Genomic DNA, 16,830 nt, shown 5'->3' on the forward strand with positions numbered 1-16,830 from the left:
AGAGCACTGTTACACACAAAGAATGTAGAGATATGAGAGAAGCGACACATGTATATCTCTCCCGAAAACCGGCGATTGTGGGTGGATGGGTGGCGTTACAAACGAACGTTAACTGGACTCAGTGAGCGGTAAAGAAAAACGCCTGCGTAGTGAAAAGCGAATCTCCTCACGATGATGCTGTGCATTCTTCGGCGGAGAAATTGAGTTCCCGCTTGTGTACTTGATTGAGATGTACACAAGAACAGCTAAAACGGTGACGTCACCTAAGAAATCATACAAACATTAGATCATCGGCGAGTACACGGATAGTACTTTGTCACAAGCCGCTGAAACCAGTTTAATTCTCACGCACGCATTTCTCAAAATTGGTTGTTTTGATGTTGGCTGTTTTGTTCGGTTGCTGTACAGAACTTTTGCAAAGAGATGCCATCGTATGTTTTTCAAATGTGTAGGTAGATGTAGAAAGGAATAAAGTGCATCAGTTGGAGATTGTTTTCCAACTGTTAAATGCAAGGAATGGAGCAAATGATCTGTGGTTGACACTAGTAGCATTGGTAATGATAACAGTAGTGGTAGTAGCAGTTGTAGTAGTAACCTACAGGCAAGTCCTGACTGACAGCATACGGCATCAGGCGGTTTACATGGAGCGAAGTGATGTTAGATCTGACAGGCCAGCAATCCACCACAGAGAGCGATTGAGCATGAACAGCACTAATTGAGAGAGTTTTGAAACGTTTATGAGGGTGGAAAAGAGGGCGAATGCTGGTGCCGGAAAATCAGCAGGACGCGAACGGTGTGTGTTCTGAGAGTCTACGCGCGAGGTCCACGGTTCCGGTTGAAACTGTTTTGGAATCAGAGCAAGAAACGTGGAACAAGGATACGGGTGTGTTATCGTCATCGTCGTTGTCGTCGTCGTCGTGATCGTTGTGTCGTTGTTGTCGTCTACGTGTTTAGTTGTTTTCATAAGTTTGTTATTTGTCTGGAAAGAAACTGTGTACGCAGAGAACCGATAAGCTCAAAGAATTAATCGAGAAGGCGGAAAGTTTCATCGAGTGGTGTCTGCAAATAGAGAAATCGTTTTGCCGGCGACCGAATCAATTACAAAGAAAGGCAAAATTTAAATGTAAACAGTACAGAAAAAATATTACAGGGATCTACTTTACGAGTTGAAGTTTAAGTTTCGAACAAAATCAACAAAATTTTTGAACCAAGAACACAACTAAACTATCAGCTGAGGCTTGGAAGTTATTGGAAGGTAGAAGAAAAATGAAACAATCTTGCAATTGATGGGAAACGTGTGAATTGTAGATGCTGTTGTTATTTAGTGTTACAAATAAACGAAACGGAGTATCCTTAAATCAAAGTGATTACCAGCTTGGTCGCTGAGTGGTTGATGAAGAAGGAGCCCATCTGCTACTATTTGTCGACGTTAGACAGCCTGTGGACGGTGACAGTAAGCTAGAATCACTCTCAACGGCCTATTTACAGAGTGACATACATAGGAGGACGAGAATGCAGCTGCAGTCAGCCTTGCATATCCTGTCCATCGCTGTACAGCGGTAGTCAACAATCGAACCCGTTCGGTAGCCAGTAATTGACCGTGAGTGAAAACCGAGCTACACGCAGTTTACAGTACTTATCCGTGGGTCACGCACGCACGTCGCCATCGTTATTGTTGTGTTTTTCCGTTCCCAGTGTGGTGTGGTTATTTGGATTTCGGTCTATCGAGTGTATACAATCTGGCACTTCCTTCTCAGTTTATTGTATGATTCGCATCGCGACACCATCCGTGTTTCCTCAGAAGACAATATCAATAATCGTGCTTAAACTTGAATACAATCCAACAACAAACCCACAAAATCACATCAGAAAGTGCCTAACCACCAGTTCTTTGTCCTCAGTGTGTGTTGATTTCATCAGTTGGCAGATTCTTCCGGAACGATTCGACTAGGACCGAGTAAAGTCGATACAGAAGAAATCACCACTTGTTATTACTGTTATCCCTTCATAGGAACTAGACTGTGCAACCGATCCGGAACTTGGAGCCGCCTGTTTTTTCCCGTTTTTTGTATTAGAATGAGTGCAAGACCTAGACCGACAACTATTACGGAACACGAAACGTAGGACAAGTTTATATGTGAACATTGATTTTTTCGCCTGTTTTCCTTATTTGAAGAAATAGAAAAATCCCTTGTTGAACTAACAAAAAAAAAAAAAGGAAACAGAAAAACTGGTGACTCAATCTGCTGGCGAAGAACTGGTAAACGGGAAAAATACAAATTTAATTTAAAGTTTATGTGTTGAGTGCACTTTCCCGAAGCAAAGTTTCCGCGCTTAGAAGAGAAAGAAGTGGCACAAAATTCGAAATAAAGTGGAAAAAGATTGAGTTGGTTTCTAGCCGCGAGGTAGTTGATTGAGAGATTCCAGAATATAGTGGAAGGTGGCCGTACGAAACAAGACGCACGTGGAATCGAACTTTTCTCTTGGCTAGCATTTTATTGTTTTGCTCATCTATCATATTAAGAACAAAAAAAGAACTACGGCAAGACGAAAACAAAGCCAGAATAATCGTCAGTAGGTCCAGGAAACGAAGCCCGGCGATATTTGCAGTCGTTTATGATAGATTTTGGGTTTCCCCTTGGTTCGTCCTTACGTTCGTCATCCAAAAGTTACCTAGTCGAACGACGTACACTAGCGAGTGAAACTTAAGGGAATTGCTGAAGGAAAAAGTGTGATATAGTGTGATTGTGATTGGCGCTAGTCGTTTGAGGCCACGAAAGAACGACCGAAATTGAAATTTCCGCTTTAAGTCGGGACAAACGTTCAATATACCGAACGAGCTCGGGTAGAGTGTAATATCCGAAAATCGTGCTATAGCGTAATAATTTCTAATAATAGTTGCAATAACAATATCATCTGTGAGAAACTCCTACAAGTTCAGGGACTGGCTTGTGGGTTTGTTTGTGTGTGGGTATAATACATATACGTTTCAGTGCAGTTGGTATTCTATGTGTGGAAAAGAATTTTGCTTTGTTTAGTTGCCGGTGCTTCGAGCGTCTATGATAAAAATCTACGCGACAGGAATGTTTTGTTGGTCTCCGATTACAATGTGTGGAGAAATAATTGATTAGTTCCAAAATGTATTAATACAAACAGCTCATAAATATCTACACCGTTCAGCAAACTGTATGAAAGTGTGTTATTGAATAATGTGATTCTGGGAAAGGAAGATAGAACAACCAGTAGCAGCGTGCAGTGTTTTGTTTAAACGTGCCACAAGAAGGAGTAGTAGAAAATTATTCTTCACACGCCAAAAATCAGGGTGAAGAATGTGCAGCGTGTAAAGCAGATAAAATAACTTACAAATCATAAGCTGAAAGCTCTTCCGAGTGATGTGAATGAAAGAAAGGAAAAATGTATGCGTTCCTTTACTGCTGCAGTGGAAAAGAAACCAGTTGAAAACAGCAGAGAAAGATATTAAGAAAATAAGTGTGCAATAATAGTGTAATAATTTTCCACACTCATTGTAAGTTTTCCATTTTATTCCCATTCAAACATAAGTAATTTATATCCTTCCACTCGTATGTTCGTTGAAAATGTTAACATTTATGTTGCCTTTCCGGCTTCCTGAGCAGCAATGAACACCGTGGGCGTTGAATGCCGGTTGGCACGGGGAGCAATTTTTCCTTAGTTCATAAGCTACCCGTGTTCTGCTGACCACTGTGAAGGCCACATCGTAATTTTGCTGCGTTATATGATGCCGTTGACAAGGCGAAGGGCGAGAAGCTTAGCGGAGTTTTGCTCGAACTCCCTTTTGAACCAAAGAATACCCTCGAGACGGGAAACGCGTGCGTTCTGCTCTTGCTCGTAAAGTTTAAGAATATTAGTCTGTGGAAAATATTATTGCCTGTCAGTTGCAGGAGGCGGTTTCGTGATATCGTCAAAGGTTTCATTTTTATTTCGTGGTGGGCTCCGTATGGACGCTGAATTACCGTTGCCACACGTGGTTGGCATGTGAAGAATCGAAATTGGAAAGTATGAGAAAGCGGAGGTTATCAGGGATTTATTTTTATGGGGACGGGTTCAACATAGGGGAGCGAAATAAAGATGTGCACTGATTTTTTGCAACTCATCGCAATTTATTTATCGTTCTTCTTTCCAATTTACACTACGTAGTTTTCTTAACTGTAACATTCTCGCTTCCTTTTGTAGGCCAAGATATTCGTGCTTAGACAGGTGACTAAAATAATAGAAAACATTGATTTACATCACTTTACTGTGAGGCCATCCACTTTCCACGTGGACAGATTATCGACGATTTTGTAAAAAAACGTAGCAAAAAAAGTGTCGACAAATGCGACAAAAACGTGTTATTTAAATGATTTTGAGGTGCTGAACACGAATCTGGCACCCAATTTTCCACCCATAAAGCCAAACTTTTACCAAATTTTTTACTGTTGTTTTTACACTTTTTTCCATACTTTTTTTATTAAATAGAATCATGTGATCTTTAACCACCAGCAATGTCACTGGGTGTCCTTCTTACTGAAAATCATCACGTAGTTTTTGGACGACCCCTCAAATAAACCAAACTTCGCTAAAATTTATTTTTTTATTAAAACTAAAACAATATAGGTAATACAAACTATTTACAGTCAAAACAATCATCTTCTTCTTCTTCTTTTTTGCATCTTTGAAACTGTGTTTAAATTCATCATCAGCTCTCCCTGATTCAACAATTGTTTTCTGCAGTAGGAACATTACTTCATCTGGAATTTTTTTACAATTACTTTTCACTTTTTCAAAATAAGTTTTAGCTATTGGATCTGTCGAAATAATAAGACGATTGAATTTGTCATGAGTAGTATTTTTTCGACTATTTTTGCGAGTGAAATGTTCTCGGATATATTTATTTATTTAGTTACTCTTCTGTTGAGCATCTTCGGTCATCCTTCCTATAGATAGTGTTGCGATTTGATTGATATTGCTGACCTGAAACATCATATACTACTCGACTCAGTTCGACGAATCGAGCATTTTCTGCATATATGCATGTATATTTATATTTATAAGTCTTCGAAATAAAATCGTACAGACATTTCTAAAAACTACTTATTCTAAGTCTAAACATCGATTTGGTCATGTTAAAATCGTACACGTCAGAAACAATGTTAAAACTACAACAACACACTTCAAATGGATTGTTTTGGGCAAAAACAGTGCGGTATCTGGAAACCCGAAAAAATCACGTCGTCGAGTAAGCTTTTGTGGTACGTTGAACTGGACTTTGCTGAGCAATTCTGAGCTGTCTACGTTGTTTTCTAAAAGGTCGAAAATGAAGAGACGTTGTAGCATTGTTCTCCTGCTTGTCAGAGTTTGTAGTCGTATAAGAGAGCAGCGATGTTCATAGCGTGGCAGTCGCATCGATTTGGTCTAACCTGATTTTTTTTTCTTGGTGGCTTCATACAGTGTTTTGAACCGAGATGTTCGTCAGTGCTTGGATCCCAGCCGATATAAATATAAATCATGCACTCAAAATAACGTATCCAACTTTGAAGCGAAGATATTCCGTAATTCAAATAATCTTCGTTTACGTTCAATGTCCGCATCTTTTAAATGTTGTTAAACTTCGATATTGTAGCTTCACAAGCATAACTGCATTGGGCAGAAGTTGGATTTGTTAAGAAATTGATGCATTTTCATCAATCATTGTAAGAAATAATGAAACAGAATGTAAGAATGACAACACCTATTTTTAAAACTTGTTGATGTTAAATTTTGTGATTTTTGCCCAAATTTATATTATATCCTCAGAGCCGGATTCACGATTGTGGGGGCCCGGGGCCCAGTTTACAATGGGGGCCCCAAAATAAAACAAAACTGTTTTTTATCGTACAAGTTAAAAACATTTTTGTTATTGAAAAGTTACCAAAAATTTGTTAGAATTTTTCTTAAGATTTTTTTTGCAGAGAACTTATTGATTGAATAATCAACATTCAACTCCTTCAGAATATTGTACTCTCAACATAACAATGCTAAGTTTGACAGCCTTTATTCTTCATAGTCGTACGCAACCTATTTTCAATCAGTTTAGTAAAGCGGGCAATGTATGTAGTTTCGTGGGAATGCGAAGATGAACGGGAATAGAAGGTGTGACTAGAATTAGAAAAAATTTTCCCTCGTCCAGACGTGGACGAGGGAAAATTTTTTCTAATTCTAGTCACACCTTCTATTCCCGTTCATCTTCGCATTCCCACGAAACTACATACATTGCCCGCTTTACTAAACTTAAAATGTAAGTCAATATGACAAAAAATGAAATTAGTTCGTAAAGTATTTTCAATCAGTTTTATCTTCGAAAAAGACCTTTCTCCAGTTGCGTTCGAGATCATTGGACTCAAATAAATCCTTAAATAAAATAATTTTTGCAAGGCATTAAGGGAACATTCATAAATGACGTAGCATTTGAGGGGGGAGGAGGGGGTTTGCAGTTTTGTGACGAAATGTGACCAGGGGTCCAGCCAAGCTACGTAGCAAATATGAAACTTAGGAAAAAAGGTTTATTTTTCTGATTGTTCTATTTTATAACTGTTTTGTCTGTTTAGGGTTATTTTTATTACTTTCTTGTTTTTTCTTGTTCATTTATGTGTTTTTGGTAATAAAAACAGGCAAAAAAATATCATGAGATGGAGGGGGGGGGGGGGGGGTGCTATAAAGCTACGTAATTATCTAGAGGGGGTCTTGACTTTGTGACGAAATGCTACGATGGAGGAGGGGGGAGTCAAAAAAACCTAAAAAAGCTACGTCATTCATGGATTTCGATTTTTTCTTCATGTAATCTTCTTTTTTGAGCTCCACTTTGATATACGCTGGGTTTTGTGGCGATCGCTCATTTTGAATAAATGTAATAATAAATTCGGCTCTTGCTCACTGTTTACAGCCAGATCTAACTGTCGAATGATTTGGACCAGAGGTTCCAGATGTTTTCGAAAGATGTCTGCAACTGCTCGAAATCCGGAAATTTTTTCTTGATATCTGAAAAAAAAAAAAAACCTACCGCAATTTGAAAAAAATGCGATCCACAGGCGAAAATTTGCACACAATTTGAGAAAGACTGCGCAAATATAAGGCTACGCTGGCAATTATCTACAGAAACTAGGAAAAAACTACACACAGTCAACAAAATCTGCACACGGACTCTGACAATCTGCATTTTGCAACGCACAAATCAACAGCAATTAATTGCAGCAATGTAGAATCAACAGCAATGGTTCGATTCAAATGGAGTGTTAATGTGTGTCATTTCAAAAGAATCGAAGGTGAACTTTCATGTATGTAGTTGTGATATTGGCGCTCGCGAAAAAATAACACTGGAGGAAAGTTTCAGATTGAATTCAGAGAATTTAGATTGAAAAGACCTTTTTCTCGTTCTGTGATGGCCCCAAAAGTGTGGGGGCCTGCCCCCCCCCTTAGATCCGGTTCTGTATATCCTTCACGGAATGATGTCAATATCATAAATTTTCAATATTGGAGTATTATGGTTTTGATTAAATTGAATCCTACATAAAATTTTAAGTTCAAAAAATTGTAATAAAAAAATCTGCCATCGCATTTCTTACTAAAGCGGCAGTTTCAAAGTAGTGTACTTTTTATAAAAATTATGTCAAAAAACATGAGTATGCCAAGCTTCGAAAAGTCATAAAAAAATCAGATTTCATTATATTGCACCCAAATTTTGGATTTAAGCACTTGAATGTTACAGCAAGAAAGGGAAAATATTATGAATCAGTTTACGAAAAAAAAAGTTTTTAGGCTAATGGCCAGCGATTCCCAACTGTGCCTTGGTGAATCAAAAATCCTACACGCAAAAATTGAAGTGTGCGTAACCAGATCATTTATGAGCGAAATGAGCGCAATTACTGATTAAATTTGTAACCAGTACAACGCATATGCGTTGGACATAACGCATTTGATGCTCTAGCATATTTTAAATGTATCACACAGCTCCAAACCACTACATTCATAAACCATCAACCGATGTTCAGAAGGTTTGTTAAAACAGTGCAACCAGCAACCAATACTGATAAGTTGGGTACTGACAAAATAAAGAAATAACTGTCTGATCAAGTTTTCTTCATGAATCAACTCATTTGAAAACATCATTTAATCATCAACAACAAACAAAAACATTGGTTTTGTTCAAAATATTTTGCATTTACCTATGACTCTGGTTTTATTCACATGCATTCGGTTTCGCGTTACTGGCTCCAGCGTCAATAACCTCTGCGGCAACCAGCGTTGCCACTAAGTTTTGAATAAAATCTGGCAAAACGGAAATAAAAAGTCTGGCAAAAATCTGTCACTCATTTTTGGATAAAATTTCTGGCAGAATTGAAAGTGATGACCTTTTTTTTGCTCTCGACGGGTGTAGGTAGGTAAAGGCCAGGCACGGCCCATCTCGCAGTAATGATCTTTTTGCGAGACGACGCGGATGAAATCTGGCAAATATCTGGCTCATTTACAAATATCTGACAGATTCTGGGGTTTATCTGTTTGTCTGGCGCGCAAACAGAAATCTGGCAATATCCAGATTTATCTGGCATACTGGCAACGTTGGCGGCAACAAGGCGTTATTGGCTGTTTCTGTTGTTGACGATTTTTAGGGATGCACGAGCCGTTGATACGCACCGGCTCGCGAAAGTAAAGAGCGGTTTTTTGAGCGCCTCGAAACTGATCTTTCGCCCGAAACCGAAGAAAACCGAAACAATACGACTTTTGTGTATATGATACATATTCTAATTTTGATCTCTGTCAATGTATTCCTTGTACAACTTTCGCGTTATGCGTTTCACGCATTCGTTGTGCGAAGTCAGAGCAAATTCTGTGCGAATTAAGAACACATTAAATGATTAATGCTTGAACTTTTGCGTGTAATATTTGCTAAAACCAATAGAGATGCTTACCAAAACAGCTTTGACAATTGGTGATAAGATTTTCAAAAGAGCACACATTCTGTTAGACAAATCGTTCGACCTAAGTCACAGTGACTAACTGGGGAAACTATTCCTGTGAAATGTCACCGTGAATTTATCGAGAATGTTTAACCGTACTGTAGTGTCTTGTCCATCCATTTTCTGGATTTTTGCCAAGCATGATCAAAACGTCCTTCTCACTAAATGTTAATCATACGACTGATTTTTGTTTCTTTTGTTGCTTTCTCTACGCTCTCTCGTTTGTAGTCTACCTTTCTTTCTCTCACGCTCGCCCTCTCTCTCTTTCTTGCTGTTCTATCCTTATTCCCTACATCCTCCCTTACGCCTACTCTTCATTGAGAATTAGAAAACAAAATTTTTGTAATTTCCGTACTTACACAATAGTTCTTTGTAAACAGCTTCTCATTCTGATTGTAGATCTCCGCTATGTACACATTATTCATCATATCTTGTAGCTAACTGCGAGTTTGTGGTTTAGTGCGTAAACTTTCCCAACATCTGCCACTGTCCCAACATTTTTTCAAGGCTGTAGCTACACAATTTTGTTCCTGGTGGCAAACACTGCTCGCACATATCCAAAATTTGATTCGGTCGCACTTTAGTTCCTTGATCTATAATTTTCTGGTGCTATATTTCCAAAAGCAATACATGACAAGAGAATCTATCATCGTCTAGTTTGTTGAATAATTCTCACATCTGTTTTCAACCTGAATTGCCTTCCCTTATGTCCCTTTCCACCTAATTCAATTTAAGTTCAATCGAAAATCAATCGAAATATTTTTGACAGTCAAATGAGAGCAACTGATATACCATATTTATCTGCTGTTTTAAAACTCACTTGACATTTTTTTTCCGTGCATGCATTCTTTCATTCGCAACGCTTCGTACGAATGTGTATGTGTCGTGCTAAAAAAGAGACGAAAAGCAAGACGTCCTTAGTTGACTGACAACTGCAGTGCTGGCAGGCGAGCGTATGTTAGAGTCGGACGTGTTAGATGTACGGTGATCTAACTCCAATAATGAATTTCTTAATTTTTTTTTATATCTGGCATATCTGTACTATAGCTACCTTAGGCCTTTACGAACACCAACACGTAGGTACACTATTTTGCGCTCTCGAGAAAAAAGATCATCGTTTCGTTTATTAGGAACGAATGCACTCGCACCATAGTTTCTTTCAGTGTTATCTGTATGAGAAATAAATTTAAAGCTCCTCACGGGGAGATCAAAACAATACACTACGTTTCCTCGCAGGGAAACTACTGATTCAGTAGTTTCCCTGCGAGGAAACGTAGTGTATTGTTTTGATCTCCCCGTGAGGAGCTTTAAATTTATTTCTCATACAGATAACACTGAAAAAAACTATGGTGCGAGTGCATTCGTTCCTAATAAACGAAACGATGATCTTTTTTCTCGAGAGCGCAAAATAGTGTACCTACGTGTTGGTGTTCGTAAAGGCCTAAGGTAGCTACAGTCAGAGCTGCGATTAATCCAAGCAACATGCTGACTATGACGAGGGAGAAAATATCATCGCACTCGTTTCTTTCTCTCATGAATAGCCAGCAACCATCACAGTAGGAGCGGGGGCCTAGTGTGGTTGGTAACGTCTCCGCCAACCACGCTCGACGCCTGGGTTCGAATCCCACCGCCGACATAGGTGTCGATGGTTGTGGGGTGGCGTGATCCACTCTCAACCAACCCAACTGGTCTAGATTCAATCCTAGCCGACACCGGGAGATTTTCTGAGGCGAAAAATCTCTGGGATCACGCCTTCCATCGCATGAGGAAGTAAAGCCGTTGGCGCCGGTCCGTTAATAAACGGGTCGTGAGTTAGGGACCTGGGTGTGGAGTCGCCTCTCTGGGCGTCGGTAATTGGCCACAACAGTGGCGGAAATAGACCGACGGAAAATAAGCGAGAATAAAAAAAAAAAAAAAAAACCATCACAGTAAGCGTTGAGATCCGACAAGTGATTCAGTGAAGTGATTCAGTAGTTTCCCTGCGAGGAAACGTAGTGTATTGTTTTGATCTCCCCGTGAGGAGCTTTAAATTTATTTCTCATACAGATAACACTGAAAGAAACTATGGTGCGAGTGCATTCGTTCCTAATAAACGAAACGATGATCTTTTTTCTCGAGAGCGCAAAATAGTGTACCTACGTGTTTGTGTTCGTAAAGGCCTAAGGTAGCTACAGTCAGAGCTGCGATTAATCCAAGCAACATGCTGACTATGACGAGGGAGAAAATATCATCGCACTCGTTTCTTTCTCTCATGAATAGCCAGCAACCATCACAGTAAGCGTTGAGATCCGACAAGTGATTCAATATCTTGTCTCTTTTGTTGCCATTTTCGGGTTCTCATTGTCAATCGTCGTGAATATACAGAGTTCACTGGGAAATATCACTGCAATGCAAATCAAGGTGATTTTTGGAATATCAAAAATCGTTTTAGTAGCGTGATTATGTCAGTGCCTGCTTGAAGTTTGTTGCTATCAGGATTTTTTAAATTTGATCTGCTATGCGGTCCGTGACGATCCCAACTCAAGTTATGGCCACAATGAACTAGGTTTATAATTTCAAACCATTTTTTGCCACGAACTAACACTGTCTTTAGTTTAACCTACAACAAGCACAATATTCAAGAATCAAATTAATAAACTCATGCTGTCAAAAAACAAATAAAAATGCAATATTATTTTTCAGATATGAGATCATTTGAAAAATATTAATAGAATTCTTTTTATTACAATTGGTATTATGAAGAAGCATATTCTCTACTAAGAATAAAAATAAATGATAATACAGATTCAAAATGTACCAAACCAAAATACGCTCAGTTACAAAACGAAGTAATAGTTGTTTATTGACAATGCTTCTAGTCGGCGTGCAGCCAAACCGAACCAAGCGTCGAAAAACATTTACCGCCGCAATTGCTGTGTACAAGCTGTTACAGAGAATTTTTGTTATAATATCGTTATCAAATGCTCAAACGATTCGTTACTTCATAGTAGATAGATTATTACTTCTCATATTCACTGGGTGTCAATAACTCAATCTGAGAAAACGGCGCTTAATTCGGTCTGATCGTACGCCGACCATATATCAATATAATACATATCAATTGAAGAAAAATCATTGCTGGTTCAATCTCAGTACAGCCATACCCGAATGATCGAGAAAGATAGCAAGAGAAAAATGAGAGTGAGAGTTGACGCTAAGAGAATCATTGTAACATCGCAAACTCTTTTGTAATGAACCATGCATCGTAGTTGGCTGATTCTGGTGTTGCATCATTTTGGCGTAATGTCAGTAGTCTGATATTGACTTTCCGCACCTCTGCTACTGATACCCTCTCAGGGGAATTGCAGCTCCTCACGAGAACAAATTAAGCTCCTCACAGGGAGACCGTATACCCTCTCAAGGGTTATCGTTTCCTCACAGGGAACAAATTAAACTCCTCACAGGGAGACCGTATACCCTCTCAAGGGTTATCGTTTCCTCACAGGGAAACTTCTTATACCCTCTCAGGGGAATAAAAGTTCCTAACAAGGAACCTAATTTTACTCCTCACAGGGAGTTAAAATTGCAAACACTCTCAAGGGACCTGGTTCCAACTTACCGGACTGCGCCATTGTAGTGTCTCGTCCATCCATTTTCTGGATTTTTGCCAACCATGATCAAAACGTCCTTCTCACTAAATGTTAATCATACGACTGATTTTTATTTCTTTTGTTGCTTTTTCTACGCTCTCTAGTTTGTAGTCTATCTTTCTTTCTCTCACGCTCTCTCTCTCTCTCTCTCTCTCTCTCTCTCTTTCTTGCTGTTCTATCTTTATTCCCTACACGTACCTCTAAAAGATTTGGTGACTATTCCCTAACAAAATGTCGTTTGTAATTATCACCGTAGCTTACTCAATGAAGAAAAAACTTTTGTATCCAAAGTAAAACAATTTGATCCGTGACTCTGTAGAAAAATAAATTAATTGTAAATAGAAAAAAATATATATTTGATTTTAAATCATTTTTAGTGTCTTTTGTAAAAAAAAAACACACTTTTTTTTTCTCGCTTATTTTCCGTCGGTCTAGTTCCGCCACTGTTGTGGCCAACCACCGACGCCCAGGGAGGCGACTCCACACCCAGGACCCTAACTCACGACCCGTTTATTGACGGACCGGCGCCAACGGCTTTACTTCCTCATGCGATGGAAGGCGTGATCCCAGAGATTTTTCGCCTCAGAAAATCTCCCGGTGTCGGCTAGGATTTAATCTAGACCAGTTGGGTTGGTTGTGAGTGGATCACGCCACCTCACAACCATCGACACCTATGTCGGCGGTGGGATACGAACCCAGGCGTCGAGCGTGGTTAGCGGAGACGTTATCAACCACACTAGGCCCCCGCTCAAAAAAAAAAAAAACACACTTGTTTTTCTTAAAAAAGTAAAGTTACTCAATTACAGAAACTGTCTGCACATTATTTTTGAAATGTTTGGGCGCAATTAAAAAAAACGAAATTATTTTCTTTGTGACTCTCGTGCGGATTGCGATATTTGTATTAGTTAACGTTTAGCAAATTCATGTATGGAAGTGAAAGTTTGAAACCTCCGGAAAACGTCGAAAGAGTCATACTTAGTTAACTCTTGTAGGGCGATGTACATTTTATCATATTTTGGAAAAACTTTAGAAATAATTATTCTCAAAAAACTACAGAATCTTTGGAAAAGTTATAACAGGCTATTTAATTCTCTGATTAGCTTCAGGATCTCCTAGTATCTAGTATCTAGGTACGATGCTGGCATTACTGTTATGTAATCAGAAGCATTCTGTTGTTACGTTCGGAGCATAACGCTTCTCATAATTCGGTGCAAAATGACTCTTTGTAAAAAACTTTTTTGCTGAAATATATCTTTTTTTTCCAGAAATTCAATCGGCGGTCATGGACCGTTGAACAGTCACAATCTGTGCTAGAGGCAATCAAAAACGGTATTTTCAAAAACCATGCCAATCGAGTGTATGGAATTCCAAAGAAAACCATATTGCTATTATTTATTAAATGACAAAATGATCCGTAATGCTCCAATATCGTATTTCATTCTGCCCCTTTGATGGGGTTCATTTTACCTCATTTGCATGGTATGAAAATCCTGTATGGAAAAAATTCTGCTTTCGGTAACTTGTGCATTTTACCCCAGGAACTCCTACAGAAGAAGACTTGCATTTAGTAAACAGCACCATCTACTCTGTTTTGTAAAGTAAAACAAGTTAGTAAGATAACCAAATTATTTTGTCCCGTGCTATCGATATGCTGCAAAATAACATCGATATGCTCCAAATAATGTCATAAGTTTTATTTTGGTAATTTATCACAGCTTAGCTGTAATTGTCTTGCTTAGAGGTTCCCAAGAACTAATTCGCTGGACGCGAAAATTGTTATTCTGTGTAGTACCTATTAAATTTATAATTTTCAACCGAAATGTAAGAATATAATTTTGTCGTACGGGCCATACTATTTCACCTAACATGATTCCGGTATTACAGTGCTTTTTAAATTTTTTCAATTTCGTTTTTATCCTGCTCGTCAATTGTAAAAAAGCGTATTTCATTGACTTTGGAGCAAAAATTATGTATCATTCGAGCAGCTGAGAATGAAGATCTATTCAAAGCTAAAATTGCCGAACAGTTTCATGTTCGTTGAGCGTCGATTTGAAAATAATAAAATCATTAGTCTCTCTTGATTATGCTTGAATAGGCAGAATAAAATCAAAGCGAAGTTGCATGCATAATTGCCTTGAAAAAGGTCGCTGTGAAAAATGCTTTGAAGAAAAATATTGTAAACTTACTTTTTGTGTTTATTCCTCTGAATCTTTTACTTATAATCTATTGAACTATAAAAGTGCAGTTGCAAATCAAGGAAAAACCAATGGCATTTGGATTTGTAGAGCAAAGGGATTATGATGCCGCCAACAGTAATCTACATCTTCAAACGGATATACTGTTACATACTGTCGTTTTATATATACCATGCTGTAGTATGAACCAAGTCTATCCTGAGGAATATGAAGAGGTTTTGCTTTACGCATATGCCAGCGTTGTTATCAAAATAAAATCATCAACTTTTTTGATCGCTGTCTATTTCTTATCGACAAAAAGTATACGTTTGCTATCTAGCGAAATTCAAGCAAATTGATTAAAGGTGCACTTACTATTCGTAATCTAGGATTATTGACTGGCCACATCATACGCACACTTGTCGTTAACCTTAATTCATTATTGGAAAAAGAAAACCCATTACTTTTAAATGTGGTTTTTCCTTTCTTGTTTGTTTAGCTCACATTTTCTCTTCGCACTTCTCACCATCTGAATATTTCTAAACGCAATTAAAACTATTAAAATTGTACTTTCCTATCGACAGTAGTTTAAATTTGAGATTCTAGGTGCCATCAGTATGACTGTCTTCTAGTGTGTAGGTATGAGCTTTTATTCATTTATCTTGCATTTAAGATCTTGAAAGGCCGATAAAAAACATTCACAACCAGAAATACTCACATTTATATTCGTCTAGACTTTTCACACAGCAAAACTGCCGGTACCCGGATAACTGTCCCATAATGAAAAACAACATGTTGAGAAAACGGCGATTTAATATCCTTGATATCCGTGAATTTTCGGATTTCCAGCAATTACATCCAGAACCAATGACCATAACAGTTTCATGGCACCACTAGTTTATCGTTGAGAACAAAAAACATTGATGGAATTGGTTTTACGTTATAAAACATGAAAAAAAAGGCAAAATAGGATAAAATATGCGGGTACATTTCAAATGTACTCGCATATTTTGTCCCATCACATATAAATTCAACCAGCAACCGGCAGTATCATTGGCAACGTAGATTGTACTACAGAAAAACAACATTAGTCTAACTAAATAACATACTTCTATATGCCTAAAATAATCCGATATACACTAATCTGGAGCAAAATTATATGTTTGCAGTTTGTACCACTACATATGCAGTGGGACTGTAATGCGGGTACTTTCAATATGGGACAAAAACAACTTGGTTTTTTTTCCATGTTTTTCCATACAAAAGCATCAATTTTATTTTTTTTCAGATAATATGATAACAATTAAGCCGATTCCCGATGATAACTCAAAAGTGACCAGAATAAGTATGGGACAGTTATGCGGGTACCGGCAAAAAAGCCGTAATATTTTCTGAAAAAAAGCGGTGTGGAAAAAATATTTTGAGAAAAATACATGAATGAAAGCATCCTCTACACGCAAGGGAAGCTATGTAGCTGCAAGGTTACCAGGGTTATGACGTTTAATGACTATTCCGTATCCAAAATCTTAATGAAATATGGCGTCATTTGTTCAGTAAGAAATTTGAAAACCATGATTTTTCTCGACTACAGTGCAGTACTTACATGAAAATATATATATTACCGTGTGGTGTAATCAAAAGTGTTACAATAATAATTACCATTACTGGCATGCAAATCTTGTCATGTCCTGCTGTGTCAGTGGTACCGCAATGTCAGTGGTACCGCTATAAAATTTGGTAACGCGACTGTTATATCGGATTTGACGTTTATAGCATTGCCCTGAAGGTTACAGAGTCCGCTTTGTCTAGCGGATGGTGGTGGGTTCGAGTCTTAGTAGAATCAGGCCATTCTCTGTCAAAAAGAACTAAGCATGGGTTAATTCTCAGGCTCCCTACCAGTTACCCTTCCTTTACGCTGAAGAGAAGCAATCACTCAATCGTCATCGATACAAAGTTGCCAGATTTCAAATAACTTTGTAAGTTTAGCCTGTTATGAAGAAATATTACAAATAAAAA

General features: G+C 38.2%; 1 protein-coding gene across 8 annotated transcripts in view; it reads left to right on the forward strand.

The window, feature by feature from the left end:
• The first annotated feature begins 319 nt into the window (after window positions 1-319).
• Window positions 320-16,830, forward strand: part of LOC129722531 (CUGBP Elav-like family member 4) — an 868,765-nt gene continuing 852,254 nt past the window's right edge. For 3 of the 8 annotated variants that reach the window (XM_055676024.1, XM_055676028.1, XM_055676032.1), the window contains exon 1: window positions 324-3,526. The gene's annotated coding sequence lies outside the window, so the exon portion shown is untranslated. Of the gene's footprint in view, window positions 3,527-16,830 lie in introns of all 8 variants that reach the window. The other 5 variants (XM_055676019.1, XM_055676017.1, XM_055676025.1 and 2 more) reach the window with 3 other exon arrangements.

This window comes from Wyeomyia smithii, chromosome 2 (genome assembly GCF_029784165.1).
Source record: "Wyeomyia smithii strain HCP4-BCI-WySm-NY-G18 chromosome 2, ASM2978416v1, whole genome shotgun sequence".
Taxonomy (NCBI): Eukaryota; Metazoa; Arthropoda; class Insecta; order Diptera; family Culicidae; genus Wyeomyia; species Wyeomyia smithii.